The 16925-nt window shown below is 40.2% G+C and overlaps 1 non-coding gene across 1 annotated transcript; it reads left to right on the top strand.

Annotated features, from left to right (window-relative positions):
- The first annotated feature begins 11352 nt into the window (after nt 1-11352).
- On the top strand, nt 11353-11460 carry LOC130964193 (small nucleolar RNA R71). Its single transcript, XR_009080297.1, has one exon. It is a non-coding gene; the product is annotated as a small nucleolar RNA R71 (small nucleolar RNA).
- The last annotated feature ends 5465 nt before the right edge of the window (nt 11461-16925 follow it).

Below are 16925 nucleotides of genomic sequence, written 5' to 3'. Positions count from 1 at the left end.
GATTTATCTTTTGTTTTTTCCTTCAGATATTTCATATCATTTATTATAATTTATTTTATGTATAACTCACAAAAGAATAAAACTCTACAACCAAGTAAAATAGTTAACAAAGTTTAACTAAGTTGGTATAATTGTTTTTCACATCACGCATGCATCCTCCTCCTTTCTCCTTACAGCTCTGTTACTCTTTTTCTCCTTCTCTTTCTCATTTTTTCTCATCATTTCATTTGTTATCATCGTGGTCACCACCATCACCTTTATCTCCTTTTCTTTTTTTCTTATTTGAATTTTTTTTCTCCTTTCTTTTCTTCCTCCTCCTCCAACATCATTATTATCGTTATCATCGTCATCTTCTTATATGTAAATAATATTGTTAATTTTTTAAAATTTGTGTACTTGTTTTGATTGATTTCGCTACATTATTTATAAATTTTTCTATTTATTTTCTTTTCTATCAAAATTTATAAATCTACAACTCAAGTTTTCATGAAATAAATTTTTTTTGAAGAACAAGAGAGTATTATATTAAAGGGGGCCTAGCAAGTCCAAATAGGCCAGATTACAAATTTCAAGAGGAGCTTCCTCCACCCATATAGTATCTAAATTGGATAGGGCCACTTTTGCTAAACTATGTGCAACAAGGTTTTCATTTCTCTTTACATGAAAAATCTGAAAAGTTCTAAGCCTATCCAAAAGATGATTGCAGTTTGAGAGAATTAAGCCCAGACTATTCTTGTAAGACTGAGCATTCCTAAGCCCCCTAATAATATTTATATTATCACCCTCTCTGATTATATAAAAAAACGTTCATGTAACACCATATTTAGGCCAAGAAGACACGCGGTTGTCTCTGCTTCAGCAATTGATAAATCAGTTGAGAGCTTCCATATGCCAGCTACCATAATAACTCCCTCACCATCTCTAATTACTGCTCCTGCTCCCCTCTCCCCATCGCTGGAACAAGATGCATCAAAATTGAGCTTGTACGCTCCTGATGGTGGCGCCTCCCATGAACTGTGACAGACACTCCCTAGTGGAGGTGCTGCAGCGGTTGAAGAGCGATGATTCTCTGTCTCTTCAAATTCTCAGAACCTGGCGGCAGTGCGCTCGATGACTTCTTCCGGGTTGGAGGAGATTCCATTGAAGATCAACATATTCCTCTCCTACCAAATTCCATGGAGACACTCCAAAAAGAAACCCCTCTTCTTTTTTTCGATTTGTTCTATGAGTTTTTCAATCCACTCCTCCAGCATTTGCTCCTCTGTAAAGGCAGTCCGAAGGGTAAAAGGAGATCCAAACCAGAGCCTCTGTGACCAAGGACAATCTCTGAAGAGGTGAGTTTCAGTTTCTTCTCATTGCCAACATTGTGGGCATAGCGTTGAGCCGTTTATCCCTCTTTTTTGCAGATTTGTTTTTGTGGGGAAACCTTTGGAGATAAGCCGCCAGACAAAATTCAAGGTTTCTTTGGGAGCTTTGATCGCCCAGAACACTTTCCAGGGAAAGGTGTGATGGTGGTTTTAGACGCTTTCTTGTACTTGATTTATGTTTTGCGACATAATCATGTGGTATGCCTTCTTCACTTCATACTCTCCGTTTGCTGAATTTTTCCCAAAAAAAAAAAAGCAGTTTTCTTGTTGATTGATGTTTATGGGAATTTTGAGAATTTGGTCTGTCTCAAAGGCTAGAAAATTTTGCCTTATGAGTTGTTCTTTTCATTTGCAGAGTTTCTTGGTCAATTAAGTTATCCACTGTGGTCTCCTGATCAAAGCTTGGACATGAGCTCCAGCTCTTAAACCCGTTTTGATTAGGAAGCCACGGATCCCCAAAATTTTAACCGACTTGCCTGTTCCTATTCTCCATAAACCCCCCATTTGTATCACCCATTTTGCTCCCCATATACTTCTCCAAGTGTAGCTTGGATTGTAGTCTAAACCCGATCTCAAAAAATTTTTTCTGTTGTAATATCTAGCTTTGAGTAGTTTGGCTACCAGAGAGTTCGGGTTTTGAATAAGCCTCCATCCTTGCTTCGCCAAGATTGCTTGATTAAACGCCTCAAAACTCCTAAAACCCCTACTGCCTTCTTCTTTCGATCTGCATAGCTTTGACCACTTTATCCAATGGATTTTCCTCTCCCCATTTTTGCTTCCCCAATAAAACATGCTGACCATTTCTTCTATATGTTGGCAAAGACTCTTAGGAATTTGAAAATACCCCATGATATAAGAAGGTATGGATTGGATGATGGATTTGATTAACACTTCTTTACCAACCTTTGAGAGACATTTTTCCTTCCACCCTTTAAGCTTCTTCCAAATTCGATCTTGAACAAACTCAAATATTTGTTTCTTGGATCTTCCAACAAAGCTTGGAATTCTCAAATATTTTGAGTGATTCTCCACCGCCTTAATTCCGATCTAATCTTCGATGAGCATCTGTTTGATAGGAGGCACGTTTCGGCTAAAGGAGAATTCCGATTTATCCAAGTTGACTCTTTGGCCGGATGCTTGTTAGTAGATTTGAATAATGTCTTTGACTTCTTGAATGTCTCGGTCTGATGTTCTTGTGAAAATAATGTTGTTTGCAAAAAAAAAAAGGTGAGAAACTTCCGGTGCTTCTCTAGATATTCTGATCCCATGAATCAGCTTCCTTTCCTGAGCTCTGATAAGCAGCCCAGATAACACTTCTGCACACAGAATAAAAAGGTAAGGGGATAATAGATCCCCTTGCGTTATTCCTCTTGATGGCTTGAATTTCATGGAGGGGATACCATTAATGAGAACCGAAAAGGAAACAGTGCTAACACACTTGCCAATCAGGTTGATCCATTTTTGGGGAAACCCCATAGCTTTGAGAACTTCCAAAAGAAAAGGCCATTCAATTCCGTCGTACGCCTTTGCCATATCTAACTTTATACCAATGAATTTCCTTGCCCCTGTTTTTTTTTCTCATATAGTGGAAGATGTCAAAAGCCACTAAACCATTATCCGTGATCAGTCTTCCAGGAACGAAGGCACTCTGATATTCACCCACTATCTTTGGCAGAATTTGTTTCATCCTATTTGCAATGGTTTTTGTTGCTATCTTGAAAATCACATTGCAACGGGATATTGGTATGAACTCTTTTGTATGCTTGGAGTTTTTTGTTTTGGGGATTAGACAAATGTAGGTTTCGTTCATCCCGGTTGTGTCACCTTCACCACTTAGAAAATTCAGCACCCAACTAGAGGTATCTTCTCCAACAATGTCCCACATTTTCTGAAAAAAAAAAGGACCGGCATGCCATCTGGTCTGGGGGTCTTTGTGGGGTGCATTTGATCGAGGGCCTTCTTAACTGTCTCTTGTAAATTCTTCTTCCAAAAAGCTGTACTCCTCTTGTGTAATTCTTCCTTTAACTACCTCTGTTGCTTGCTCTATGTCCGTTGTTTCTTCTGATTTGAACAACTCTTCATAGAAACTGACAATGGTCTCTTCAATTTTTCCTTCTTCTTGGTGCACGAAATTGTGATCACTACTTTTCACAACTCAAATAATCCCTAGTAATGGCCCCAAAGACTTGGTGCTCAATACCATGGCATAAACACAACTTCGCACAACTAACCAGCAAGTGTACTGGGTCGTCCAAGTAATAAACCTTACGCAAGTAAGGGTCGATCCCACGGAGATTGTTGGTATGAAGCAAGCTATGGTCACCTTGTAAATCTCAGTCAGGCAGACTCAAATAGTTATGGCTGATATATGACTAAAACATAAAGATAGAGATACTTATGTAATTCATTGGTGAGAACTTCAGATAAGCGAATGGAGATGCTTTGTCCCTTCCGTCTCTCTGCTTTCCTACTGTCTTCATCCAATCCTTCTTACTCCTTTCCATGGCAAGCTGTATGTTGGGCATCACCGTTGTCAATGGCTACAGTCCCGTCCTTTCAGTGGAAATGTTCAACGCACCCTGTCACGGCACGGCTATCCAGCTGTCGGTTCTCGATCATGTCGGAATAGAATCCAGTGATTCTTTTGCGTCTGTCACTAACGCCCCACAATCGCGAGTTTGAAGCTCGTCACAGTCATTCAATCATTGAATCCTACTCAGAATACCACAGACAAGGTTTAGACCTTCCGGATTCTCTTGAATGCCGCCATCAATTCTAGCTTATACCACGAAGATTCCGGTTAAAGAATCCAAGAGATATCCACCCAATCTAAGGTAGAACGGAGGTGGTTGTCAGTCACACATTCATAGGTGAGAATGATGATGAGTGTCACGGATCATCACATTCATCAAGTTGAAGAACAAGCGATATCTTGGAATAAGAACAAGCTGAATTGAATAGAAGAACAATAGTAATTGCATTAATACTCGAGGTACAGCAGAGCTCCACACCTTAATCTATGGTGTGTAGAAACTCCACCGTTGAAAATACATAAGAACAAGGTCTAGGCATGGCCGTGAGGCCAGCCCCCAAATGATCTAAGATAGCATAAGACTAAAGATAGCACCAAGATGAAAATACAATAGCAAAATGTCCTATTTATAGAGAACTAGTAGATTAAGGTTTACAAAGATGAGTAAATGACATAAAAATCCACTTCCGGGCCCACTTGGTGTGTATTTGGGCTGAGCATTGAAGCATTTTCGTGTAGAGACTCTTCTTGGAGTTAAACGCCAGCTTTTGTGCCAGTTTGGGCGTTTAACTCCCATTCTTGTGCCAGTTCCGGCGTTAAACGCCGGGCATTCTTGAGCTGATTTGGAACGCCGGTTTGGGCCATCAAATCTTGAGCAAAGTATGGACTATATACATTGCTGGAAAGCCCAGGATGTCTACTTTCCAACGCCGTTGAGAGCGCGCCAATTGGGCTTCTGTAGCTCCAAAAAATCCACTTTGAGTGCAGGGAGGTCAGAATCCAACAACATCTGCAGTCCTTTTCAGTCTCTGAATCAGATTTTTGCTCAGGTCCCTCAATTTCAGCCAGAAAATACCTGAAATCACAGAAAAACACACAAACTCATAGTAAAGTCCAGAAAAGTGAATTTTAACTAAAAACTAATAAAAATATACTAAAAACTAACTAAAACATACTAAAAACATACTAAAAACAATGCCAAAAAGCGTATAAATTATCCGCTCATCACAACACTGGTGCGCGAAATTGTGAACAATACTTTTCACAACTCTCATAATCCCCGGTCATGAACTCCAAAAACTTGGTAGTTCAGTACCATGGCATTACACAACTTCGCACAACTAACCAGCAAGTGCACTGGGTCGTCCAAGTAATACCTTACGTGAGTAAGGGTCGATCCCACGGAGATTGTTAGTATTGAAGCAAGCTATGGTCATCTTGTAAATCTTAGTCAGGTAAACTCAGATGTATATGATGATGAACGAAAATAACATAAAAGATAAAGATAGTGATACTTATGTAATTCATTGGTAGGAACTTCAGATAAGCGCATGAAGATGCCTTCCCTTCCGTCTCTCTGCTTTCCTACTGCCTTCATCCAATCCTTCTTACTCCTTTCCATGGCAAGCTTAAGCAAGGGTTTCACCATTGTCAGTGGCTACCTCCCATCCTCTCAGTGAAAGCGATTGCATATGCTCTGTCACAGCATAGCGGAATTCATCTGTCGGTTCTCAATCAGGCCGGAATAGAATCCAGTGATTCTTTTGCGTCTGTCACTAACGCCCCGCCCTCAGGAGTTTGAAGCACGTCACAGTCATTCAGTCATTGAATCCTACTCAGAATACCACAGACAAGGTTAGACCTTCCGGATTCTCTTGAATGCTGCCATCAGTTCTCGCCTATACCACGAAGACTCTGATCTCACGGAATGGTTGGCTCGTTTGTCAGGCGAGCACTCGGTTGTCAGGCGATCAACCATGCATCGTGCAATCAGGAATCCAAGAGATATTCACTAAGCCTCAGATGCTTGTAGAACAAGAATGGTTGTCAGTCACCTTGTTCATAAGTGAGAATGGTGATGGGCGTCAATCATCACCTTCATCAAGTTGAAGAACAAGTGATATCTTGGACAAAGAACAAGCGGAATTGAATAGAAGAACAATAGTAATTGCATTAATACTCGAGGTACAGCAGAGCTCCACACCTTAATCTATGGTGTGTAGAAACTCCACCGTTGAAAATACATAAGCATAAGGTCTAGGCATGGCCGAATGGCCAGCCTCCCAATGATCTAAGATAGCATAAAACGAAGATAGCTACCAAAGTCTCTATCTCAAATACAATAGCAAAAGGTCCTACTTATAGAAAACTAGTAGCCTAAGGTGTACAAAGATGAGTAAATGACATAAAAATCCACTTCCGGGCCCACTTGGTGTGTGCTTGGGCTGAGCAATGAAGCATTTTCGTGTAGAGACTCTCCTTGGAGTTAAACGCCAGCTTTAGTGCCAGTTTGGGCGTTTAACTCCCAATTAGGTGCCAGTTCCGGCGTTTAACGCTGGAATTTCTTGAGGTGACTTTGAACGCCGGTTTGGGCCATCAAATCTTGGGCAAAGTATGGACTATCATATATTGCTGGAAAGCCCAGGATGTCTACTTTCCAACGCCGTTGAGAGCGAGCCAATTGGGCTTCTGTAGCTCCAGAAAATCCACTTCGAGTGCAGGGAGGTCAGAATCCAACAGCATCTGCAATCCTTTTCAGTCTCTGAATCAGATTTTTGCTCAGGTCCCTCAATTTCAGCCAGAAAATACCTGAAATCACAGAAAAACACACAAACTCATAGTAAAGTCCAGAAAAGTGAATTATAACTAAAAACTAATAAAAATATACTAAAAACTAACTAAAAGATATCAAAAACATACTAAAAACAATGCCAAAAAGTGTACAAATTATCCGCTCATCACAACACCAAACTTAAATTGTTGCTTGTCCCCAAGCAACTGAAAATCAAATAAGATAAAAAAAAGAGAATATGCAATGAACTCCAAAAACATCTATGAAGATCAGTATTAATTAGATGAGCGGGGCTTTTAGCTTTTTGCCTCTGAATAGTTTTGGCATCTCACTTTATCCTTTGGAATTCAGAATGATTGGCTTCTTTAGGAACTCAGAATCCGGATAGTGTTATTGATTCTCCTAGTTAAGTATGATGATTCTTGAACACAGCTACTTTATGAGTCTTGGCCGTGGCCCAAAGCACTCTGTCTTCCAGTATTACCACCGGATACATATATGCCACAGACACATAATTGGGTGAACCTTTTCAGATTGTGACTCAGCTTTGCTAGAGTCCCCAATTAGAGGTGTCCAGGGTTCTTAAGCACACTCTTATTTGCCTTGGATCACAACTCTTATTCTTTTCTTTTTTCTTTCTTTTTCTCTTTTTTCCTTTTTTTCTTTTTTTTTCGGTTTTTTTTTCACTGCTTTTTCTTGCTTCAAGAATCATTTTTATGATTTTTCAGATCCTCAGTAACATGTCTCCTTTTTCATCATTCTTTCAAGAGCCAACATTCATGAACCACAAATTCAAAAGACATATGCACTGTTTAAGCATACATTCAAAAGACAAAAGTAATGCCACCACATCAAAATAATTAAACTATTATAAAATTCAGAATTCATGCAATTCTTTCCTTTTCAATTAAGCACGTTTTTATTCAAGAAAGGTGATGGATTCATAGGACATTCATAACTTTAAGGCATAGACACTAAGACACTAATGATCATAAGACACAAACATGGATAAACATAAGCATAAAATTCGAAAAACAGAAGAATAAAGAACAAGGAAATCAAGGAACGGGTCCACCTTAGTGATGGCGGCTCTTTCTTCCTCTTGAAGATCCTATGGAGTGCTTGAGCTCCTCAATGTCTCTTTCTTGTCTTTGTTGCTCCTCCCTCATGATTCTTTGGTCTTCTCTAATTTCATGGAGGAGAATGGAGTGTTCTTGGTGCTCCACCCTTAGTTGTCCCATGTTGGAACTTAGTTCTCCTAGGGAGGTGTTTACTTGCTCCCAATAGTCTTGTGGAGGAAAGTGCATCCCTTGAGGCATCTCAGGGATCTCTTGATGAGAGGGGTCTCTTGTGTGCTCCATCCTTTTCTTGGTGATGGGCTTGTCCTCATCAATAGGGGTATCTCCTTCTATGTCAACTCCAACTGAATAACAGAGGTGACAAACGAGATGAGGAAAGGCTAGCCTTGCCAAGGTGGAAGACTTGTCCGCCACTTTATAGAGTTCTTGGGCTATAACCTCATGAACTTCCACTTCTTCTCCAATCATGATGCTATGAATCATAATGGCTCGGTCTAGAGTAACTTCGGACCGGTTGCTAGTGGGAATGATTGAGCGTTGAATGAACTCTAACCATCCTCTAGCCATGGGCTTGAGGTCATGCCTTCTCAATTGAACCGTTTTGCCTCTTGAATCTCTCTTCCATTGTACGCCCTCTTCACATATAACTGTGAGGACTTGGTCCAACCTTTGATCAAAGTTGACCCTTCTTGTGTAAGGATGTTCATCTCCTTGCATCATAGGCAAGTTGAACGCCACCCTCACACTTTCCGGACTAAAATCCAAGTATTTCCCCCGAACCATAGTAAGATAATTCTTTGGATCCGGGTTCATACTTTGATCATGGTTCTTGGTGATCCATGCATTGGCATAGAATTCTTGAACCATCAAGATTCCGACTTGTTGAATGGGGTTGGTAAGCACTTCCCAACCTCTTCTTCGGATCTCATGGCGGATCTCCGGATATTCACCCTTTTGAGTGAAAAGGGGACCTCGGGGATCACCTTCTTCAAGGCCACAACTTCATAGAAGTGGTCTTGATGCACCCTTGAGATGAATCTATCCATCTCCCATGACTCGGAGGTGGAAGCTTTTGCCTTCCCTTTCCTCCTTTTAGAGGTTTCTCCGGCCTTGGATGCCATAATGGTTATGGAAAAACGAAAAAGCAACGCTTTTACCACACCAAACTTAAGATGTTTGCTCGTCCTCGAGCAAAAGAAGAAAGAAGAGAGTAGAAGAAGAAGAAATGAGGAAGAGGGAGATGGTGGTGTATTCGGCCAAAGAGGGGGAGAAGTGGTGTTTAGGTTGTGTGAAAATGAAGGGGTGAAGAAGGGTTTATATAGGAGAGAGGGGAGATGAAGAGAAAGATGGGATTTGATAGGTGAAGGGTTTTTGGGGAAGAGGTATTGAGGTGATTGGTGAATGGGGGAAGAAGAGAGAGAGTGGTGGTGGGGTCCTGTGGGGTCCACAGATCCTGTGGTGTCAAGCAAAAGTCATCCCTGCACCAAATGGCATCAAAATTCACGTTTTGAGCCATTTCTGGCGTTAAACGCCGGGCTGATGCCCATTCCTGGCGTTTAACGCCAGGTTCTTGCCCCTTTCTGGCGTTTAACGCCAGTCTGGTGCCCCTTTCTGGCGTTAAACGCCCAGAATGGTGCCAGACTGGGCGTTAAACGCCCAACTGCTAGGTTTACTGGCGTTTGAACGCCAGCAACATCTTCCTCCAGGGTGTGCTGTTTTTCTTCCTGTTTTTCATTTTGTTTTTGCTTTTTTCATTGATTTTGTGACTTCTTATGATCATCAACCTACAAAAAACATAAAATAACAAAAGAAAATATATAAAATATAATCATTGGGTTGCCTCCCAACAAGCGCTTCTTTAATGTCATTAGCTTGACAGATGGCTCTCATGGAGCCTCAGAAATACTCAGAACCGTGTTGGAACCTCCCAACACCAAACTTAGAGTTTGAATGTGGGGGTTCAACACCAAACTTAGAGTTTGGTTGTGGCCTCCCAACACCAAACTTAGAGTTTGACTGTGGGGGCTCTGCTTGGCTCTGTTTTGAGAGAAGCTCTTCATGCTTCCTCTCCATGATGACAGAGGGATATCCTTGAGCCTTAAACACAAAGGATTTTTCATTCACTTGAATGATCAACTCTCCTCTATCAACATCAATCACAGCCTTTGCTGTGGCTAGGAAGGGTCTGCTAAGGATGATGGATTCATCCATGCACTCCCCAGTCTCTAGGACTACGAAATCAGCAGGGATGTAATGGTCTTCAACTTTTACCAGAACATCCTCTACAAGTCCATAGGCTTGTTTTCTTGAGTTGTCTGCCATCTCTAGTGAGATTTTTGCAGCTTGCACCTCAAAGATCCCTAATTTCTCCATTACAGAGAGGGGCATGAGGTTTACACTTGACCCTAAGTCACACAAGGCCTTCTTGAAGGTCATGGTGCCTATGGTGCAAGGTATAGAAAACTTCCCAGGATCCTGCCTCTTTTGAGGCAGTTTCTGCCTAGACAAGTCATCCAGTTCTTTGGTGAGCAAGGGAGATTCATTCTCCCAAGTCTCATTTCCAAATAACTTGTCATTTAGCTTCATGATTGCTCCAAGATATTTAGCAACTTGTTCTTCAGTGACATACTCATCCTCTTCAGAGGAAGAATACTCATCAGAGCTCATGAAAGGCAGAAGTAAGTCCAATGGAATCTCTATGGTCTCAATTTGAGCCTCAGATTCCCATGGTTCCTCATTGGGGAACTCAGAGGAGGTTGGTGCACGCCTATTGAGGTCTTCCTCAGTGGCGTCCACTTCCTCTCTTTCCTCTCCATATTCGGCCATGGTTATGGCTTTGCATTCTCCTTTTGGATTTTCTTCTGTATTACTTGGGAGAGTACTAGGAGGGAGTTCAGTAACTTTCTTGCTCAGCTGACCCACTTGTCCTTCCAAATTCCTAATGGAGGACCTTGTTTCAGTCATGAAACTTTGAGTGGTCTTTATTAGATCAGTGACCATTGTTGCTAAGTCAGAAGTACTCTGCTTAGAACTCTCTGTCTGTTGCTGAGAAGATGATGGAAAAGGCTTGTTATTGCTAAACCTGTTTCTTCCACCATTATTATTGAAACCTTGCTAAGGTCTCTCTTGATTCTTCCATGAGAAATTTGGGTGATTTCTCCATGAAGAATTATAGGTGTTTCCATAGGGTTCTCCTAGGTAATTCACCTCTTCCATTGAAGGGTTCTCAGGATCATAAGCTTCTTCCTCAGATGAAGCTTCCTTAGTACTGCCAGGTGCATTTTGCATTCCAGACAGACTTTGAGAAATTAAATTGACTTGTTGAGTCAATATCTTGTTCTGAGCCAATATGGCATTCAGAGTGTCAATCTCAAGAACTCCTTTCTTCTGACTAGTCCCATTGTTCACAGGATTCCTTTCAGAAGTGTACATGAATTGGTTATTTGCAACCATTTCAATTAGCTCTTGAGCCTCTGCAGGCGTCTTCTTCAAATGAAGAGATCCTCCAGCAGAGCTATCCAAAGACATCTTGGATAGTTCAGAGAGACCATCATAGAAAATACCTATGATGCTCCATTCAGAAAGCATGTCTGAGGGACATCTTCTGATTAATTGTTTGTATCTTTCCCAAGCTTCATAGAGGGATTCTCCATCCTTCTGTCTGAAGGTTTGAACTTCCACTCTAAGCTTACTCCATTTTTGAGGTGGAAAGAACTTTGCCAAGAAGGCATTGACTAGCTTTTCCCAAGAGTCCAGGCTATCCTTAGGTTGTGAGTCCAACCATATTCTAGCTCTGTCTCTTACTGCAAAAGGGAATAGCATCAGTCTATAGACCTCAGGGTCAACCCCATTAGTCTTGACTGTGTCACAGATTTGCAAGAACTCAGCTAAAAACTGATGAGGATCTTCCATTGGAAGTCCATGGAACTTGCAATTCTGTTGCATTAGAGAAACTAATTGAGGCTTAAGCTCAAAGTTGTTTGCTCCAATGGCAGGGATAGAGATGCTTCTCCCATAGAAGTTGGGAGTGGGTGCAGTAAAGTCACCCAGCACCTTCCTTGCATTGTTGGCATTGTTGTTGTTTTCGGCTGCCATGTGTTCTTCTTCTTTGAAGAATTCGGTCAGGTCCTCTAAAGAGAGTTGTGCTTTGGCTTATCTTAGCTTTCTCTTCAAGGTCCTTTCAGGTTCAGGATCAGCTTCAACAAGAATGCCTTTGTCTCTGCTCCTGCTCATATGAAAGAGAAGAGAACAAGAAAATATGGAATCCTCTATGTCACAGTATAGAGACTCCTTGAAGTGTCAGAGGAAAAGAAAAATAGAAGAAGAGAAGGTAGAAGAATTCGAACTTTAATTGGATAAGGTTCGAATTGTGCATTGAGAAGGAGTAGTACTCCATAAATAGAAGGATGTGGGAGGAGGGAAGAGGATTTTCGAAAATTCAATTAAAAAAATTTTGAAAACATTTTGAAAAACACTTAATTGATTTTCGAAAATAAAAGTAATAAAGAAATCAAGTGATTTTTTTGAAAAAGGATTTGAAGTTAGTAATCAAAAAGATTTGATTGAAAACTATTTTGGAAAAGATGAGGTTAAGAAGATATGATTAGTTTTAAAAAGATGTGTTTGAGAAGATATGATTTGAAAACAATTTTAAAAGATATGTTTTGAAAATTATTTTAAAAGATTTGATTTTGAAAATTAGTGACTTGCCTAACAAGAAAAGATATGATTCAAACATTAAACCTTTCTCAACAGAAAAGGTAACAAATTTGAGATGTTCAATCAAATCATTAATTGTTAGGAAGTATCTTTGAAAAAGGAAAGAAATTGATTTTGAAAACATTTGATTGAGAAGATATGATTTGAAAAAGATTTGATTTTGAAAAACTTTGAAAACTAAAAAAAATTTGATTTTGAAAACAAAATCTTCCTCCTAGCACCATCCTGGCGTTAAACGCCCAGAATGGTATACATTCTGGCGTTTAACGCCCAAAATGCTACCTCTTTGGGCGTTAAACGCCCAACCAGGTACCCTGTCTGGCGTTTAAACGCCAGTCTGTCTTCTTCACTGGGCATTTTTGAATGCTCAGCTTTTTCTGTATAATTCCTCTGCAGTATGTTCTGAATCTTCAATTCTTTGTATCATTGACTTGAAAAGACATAAATTAAAAATATTTTTGGATTTTTAATAATCAAAATGCAACAAGAATCAAATAACAATGCATGCAAGACACCAAACTTAGCAGTTTGTATACTACTGACACTAACAAAATGAAAATGCTCATGAGACACACAAGACACTCAAGTCAATAGAATTCAAAGATCAGAGCAAGTAAATCATCAAGAACATCTTGAAGATCACTAAGACATATGAATGCATGCAATTGACACCAAACTTACTAGACTCAAACAAGAAATATTTTTGAATTTTATGATTTTGTAATTTTTTTGTGTTTTTCGAAAATTAAGTAAAAAAAATATCAAAATTCTTAATGAGAATTCCAGGAATCAGTGCAATGCTAGTCTAAGACTCCGGTCCAGGAATTAGACATGGCTTCACAGCCAGCCAAGCTTTCAAAGAAAGCTTCGGTCCAAAACACTAGACATGACCAAAGGTCAGCCAAGCCTTAGCAGATCACTGCTCCAAAAGCAAAATTTGATGAAAATCAACAAGCTCTTGTGGTGATAAGTTGAAACCTCGGTCCAATCAGATTAGACATGGCTTCTCAGCCAGCCAGATTTCAACAAATCATCATGAAACTCTAGAATTCATCTTCAAGAATTTCGAAAAAAAAAATAAATACCTAATCTAAGCAACAAGATGAACCGTCAGTTGTCCAAACTTGAACAATCCCCGGCAACGGCGCCAAAAACTTGGTGCGCGAAATTGTGAACAATACTTTTCACAACTCTCATAATCCCCGGTCATGAACTCCAAAAACTTGGTAGTTCAGTACCATGGCATTACACAACTTCGCACAACTAACCAGCAAGTGCACTGTGTCGTCCAAGTAATACCTTACGTGAGTAAGGGTCGATCCCACGGAGATTGTTAGTATTGAAGCAAGCTATGGTCATCTTGTAAATCTTAGTTAGGTAAACTCAGATGTATATGATGATGAACGAAAATAACATAAAAGATAAAGATAGTGATACTTATGTAATTCATTGGTAGGAACTTCAGATAAGCGCATGAAGATGCCTTCCCTTCCGTCTCTCTGCTTTCCTACTGCCTTCATCCAATCCTTCTTACTCATTTCCATGGCAAGCTTAAGCAAGGGTTTCACCATTGTCAGTGGCTACCTCCCATCCTCTCAGTGAAAGCGATTGCATATGCTCTGTCACAGCATAGCGGAATTCATCTGTCGGTTCTCAATCAGGCCGGAATAGAATCCAGTGATTCTTTTGCGTCTGTCACTAACGCCCCGCCCTCAGGAGTTTGAAGCACGTCACAGTCATTCAGTCATTGAATCCTACTCAGAATACCACAGACAAGGTTAGACCTTCCGGATTCTCTTGAATGCTGCCATCAGTTCTCGCCTATACCACGAAGACTCTGATCTCACGGAATGGTTGGCTCGTTTGTCAGGCGAGCACTCGGTTGTCAGGCGATCAACCATGCATCGTGCAATCAGGAATCCAAGAGATATTCACTAAGCCTCAGATGCTTGTAGAACAAGAATGGTTGTCAGTCACCTTGTTCATAAGTGAGAATGGTGATGGGCGTCAATCATCACCTTCATCAAGTTGAAGAACAAGTGATATCTTGGACAAAGAACAAGCGGAATTGAATAGAAGAACAATAGTAATTGCATTAATACTTGAGGTACAGCAGAGCTCCACACCTTAATCTATGGTGTGTAGAAACTCCACCGTTGAAAATACATAAGCATAAGGTCTAGGCATGGCCGAATGGCCAGCCTCCCAATGATCTAAGATAGCATAAAACGAAGATAGCTACCAAAGTCTCTATCTCAAATACAATAGCAAAAGGTCCTACTTATAGAAAACTAGTAGCCTAAGGTGTACAAAGATGAGTAAATGACATAAAAATCCACTTCCGGGCCCACTTGGTGTGTGCTTGGGCTGAGCAATGAAGCATTTTCGTGTAGAGACTCTCCTTGGAGTTAAACGCCAGCTTTAGTGCCAGTTTGGGCGTTTAACTCCCAATTAGGTGCCAGTTCCGGCGTTTAACGCTGGAATTTCTTGAGGTGACTTTGAACGCCGGTTTGGGCCATCAAATCTTGGGCAAAGTATGGACTATCATATATTGCTGGAAAGCCCAGGATGTCTACTTTCCAACGCCGTTGAGAGCGCGCCAATTGGGCTTCTGTAGCTCCAGAAAATTCACTTCGAGTGCAGGGAGGTCAGAATCCAACAGCATCTGCAGTCCTTTTCAGTCTCTGAATCAGATTTTTGCTCAGGTCCCTCAATTTCAGCCAGAAAATACCTGAAATCACAGAAAAACACACAAACTCATAGTAAAGTCCAGAAAAGTGAATTATAACTAAAAACTAATAAAAATATACTAAAAACTAACTAAAAGATATCAAAAACATACTAAAAACAATGCCAAAAAGTGTACAAATTATCCGCTCATCAAACACCAAACTTAAATTGTTGCTTGTCCCCAAGCAACTGAAAATCAAATAAGATAAAAAGAAGAGAATATACTATAGACTCCAAATTATCAATGAAACTTAGCTCCAATTAGATGAGCGGGACTTTTAGCTTTTTGCTTCTGAACAGTTTTGGCATCTCACTCTATCCTTTGAAATTCAGAATGATTGGCTTCTATAGGAACTCAGAATCCAGATAGTGTTATTGATTCTCCTAGTTAAGTATGATGATTCTTTGAACACAGCTACTTTATGAGTCTTGGCCGTGGCCCAAAGCACTCTGTCTTCCAGTATTACCACCGGATACATACATGCCACAGACACATAACTGGGTGAACCTTTTCAGATTGTGACTCAGCTTTGCTAGAGTCCCCAATTAGAGGTGTCCAGGGTTCTTAAGCACACTCTTTTTGCCTTGGATCACAACTTTATTTCTTTCTTTTTCTTTCTTTTTCTCTTTCTCCTTTTTTTTCGTTCTTTTTCTTCTTTTTTTTCGCTTCTTCTCTTTTTTTTTTGTATTCACTGCTTTTTCTTGCTTCAAGAATCATTTTTATGATTTTTCAGATCCTCAGTAACATGTCTCCTTTTTCATCATTCTTTCAAGAGCCAACCAATCATAAACAACAAATTCAAAAGACATATGCACTGTTCAAGCATACATTCAGAAAACAAAAAGTATTGTCACCACATCAAAATAATTAAGCTAGTTTTAAGGATGAATTCGAAATCATGTACTTCTTGTTCTTTTGTAATTAAAACATTTTTCATTTAAGAAAGGTGATGGATTCATAGGACATTCATAACTTTAAGGCATAGACACTAAGACACTAATGATCATAAGACACAAACATAGATAAACATAAGCATAATTTTCGAAAAATAGGAAAATAAAGAACAAAGAAATTAAAGAACGGGTCCACCTTAGTGATGGCGGCTTGTTCTTCCTCTTAAAGGTCTTATGGAGTGCTTGAGCTCCTCAATGTCTCTTCCTTGCCTTTGTTGCTCCTCTCTCATGATTCTTTGATCTTCTCTAATTTCATGGAGGAGGATGGAATGTTCTTGGTGCTCCACCCTTAGTTGTCCCATGTAGGAACTCAATTCTCCTAGGGAGGTGTTGATTTGCTCCCAATAGTTTTGTGGAGGAAAGTGCATCCCTTGAGGTATCTAAGGGATTTCATGATGAGTGGGATCTCTTGTTTGCTCCATCCTTTTCTTAGTGATGGGCTTGTCCTCATCAATAGGGATATCTCCCTCTATGTCAACTCCAACTGAATAACAGAGGTGACAAATGAGATGAGGAAAGGCTAACCTTGCCAAGGTAGAGGACTTGTCCGCCACCTTATAAAGTTCTTGGGCTATAACCTCATGAACTTCTACTTCCTCTCCAATCATGATGCTATGAATCATGATGGCCCGGTCTATAGTAACTTCGGACCGGTTGCTAGTGGGAATGATTGAGCGTTGGATAAACTCCAACCATCCCCTAGCCACGGGCTTGAGGTCATGCCTTCTCAATTAAACCGGCTTCCCTCTTGA

The sequence above is a fragment of the Arachis stenosperma genome, chromosome 2, assembly GCF_014773155.1.
Source record: "Arachis stenosperma cultivar V10309 chromosome 2, arast.V10309.gnm1.PFL2, whole genome shotgun sequence".
Taxonomy (NCBI): Eukaryota; Viridiplantae; Streptophyta; class Magnoliopsida; order Fabales; family Fabaceae; genus Arachis; species Arachis stenosperma.
The sequence above is the reverse complement of the archived record's forward strand: the minus strand, read 5'-3'. Positions and strand labels throughout refer to the sequence as shown.